We start from the raw sequence: 1,876 nt of genomic DNA, 5'->3' as shown, positions 1-1,876 counted from the left end.
CGCTGCGCATGCGCCGCGGGCCTCGCGGAGGGCGCGCGGCGCCCAGGTGCCAAGCGCGCATGCGCCGGACGGGGTGGGGGTAGGCGACCTGTGAGGAAAAAGGCGCGGGGGCGGCGCCGGCGGCCTAAAGCTCCGCATCGAGGCAAAATCGCTGGGAAGTGCGGACTGTGGGGGCCCAGCCCTCCCCACACAACCTGCTCTCACCCTCGGGTCCCGCTTTCCTGTCAGGAGAGACCCCCTGGTCGCATTCCCCCACCTGGAGCTGAGGCCGAGCCCCAGGGGCCCGTGCCCCGCTCCAGGCCTCGGCGGCTTCCACAGAGGCCGCCAGCCTCCGCGACTCTTTGCTGACAACCATCTAGCCGCCAGCTCAGGCGAGTTTGTGATTGAGGGAATGACAGCAAATCCTCCCCGAGTGCAGAGGGTTAACCTGTCCAGCCTGCACAGCGCAATGGTATGAGTCTCCAGACGCTTCTTTCCCCTCTCATCAGTCTTGCTTTTGCCTCAAATAGTTTACAGCCAACTTATAGGTCCATTAAGTATAGTGAAGACTCTCTGAAGGAACTCATCATTTTTAAATTACAAGTAATACCCATCTGAAATTATAGTGTTTAACAGACAAATAAACCTCTCTTCTATGATCAAGCACAAGTCAACAAAGTGCACAGTAGATTTTTTCACTAGCACCAGACAGTTAAGATAGAGAAGATGGCATCTGTGTAGCAAAATTGGACTTGTTCCTAACTGGAATGCAAAAGAGTACAACTGTAACAAGTAAAATTATCATTAGTGTGCGCCACAGATTCCTTTCAATATGAAAATGGAAAGAGACAACCTCAGGCTATTTATGCACCTACTGCTGTACCAGGAATGGGAATAATGCTGAATTTCCATAGGAGAGACTTTCAAATGCGATGAAATATAGATGCAAAGATGGTTGCTCTGTAACATCTACCATACCCTGCTGAGGTTTCTTCAGTCATATGTGAGTAACTTCTGTACCAATTATTTATTCAAAATAGATTTCATGAAATGATTATACATACATATATAAGGTTTTTCTAAATTATCTAATTTTCAAGATAAAAGTCAATATTATCTGGAAAATCAAATGATGTCAATTCCTCAAGGCAGAGTGAGTTTTCATATATATTTTGTATTGCAGTTAGCAGAACCTGTATTAGGATTCTTGTGTTGCTAATCTGTTTCACTGAAATCCTCTAACAAAAAGAAACAGTGAGAATAACTTCGTCACAGAAGATTATTTAATTTGCCTTCACTGTTTGAGAAATCAATTTTACTAACTTTATTCCATTTGACATCATTTAAATGTCAGGGTGTATTTTGAGGCCTATAATCTTTTTTTAGTGGAACTTTTTCTGTAACCCACACAAGTATTTATAAGCATTTTCCTTCCAAACAGCAATAAAGGAGTCTATATTATAATCCCCTCACATCAGCAGCCATTAGAATACAAACTGTGTTTTTTCCATTCCTGTACCTGCTGTAGAAGTTTGATGATATTAATAACATCAGAGACTGAAATGGAGTCATGCAGATCCATTTCCATTCGTGTTCTTTCTTCCATTTTCTCCCCACTAGACATCCAAAGAAAGCACTTTTATTCTGTTTCTGTCTAAACTGTTTCAAACTACAGAAAGGAACCAGGTATCTACTCCTGTCACAACCATCCCATGCTGGAATACCGGTATCAAATGTTTTTCATCTTCTGTTAATCTATGCTAGTGACAAGTGACCATATACTAAAATGTGGACATTTGAAATCAGTCTTTCATAACAAAGTTTTCTTTCTTACAAAATTGATGAAATACCCTGAATGGTTGTACCAAATGTCTGATCTTATTAGTGGAGAATCTGG

This window comes from Apteryx rowi, unplaced genomic scaffold, assembly GCF_003343035.1.
Source record: "Apteryx rowi isolate R43461 unplaced genomic scaffold, aptRow1 scaffold_56, whole genome shotgun sequence".
NCBI classification, from domain to species: Eukaryota; Metazoa; Chordata; class Aves; order Apterygiformes; family Apterygidae; genus Apteryx; species Apteryx rowi.
Note: the sequence above shows the minus strand (reverse complement) of the source record.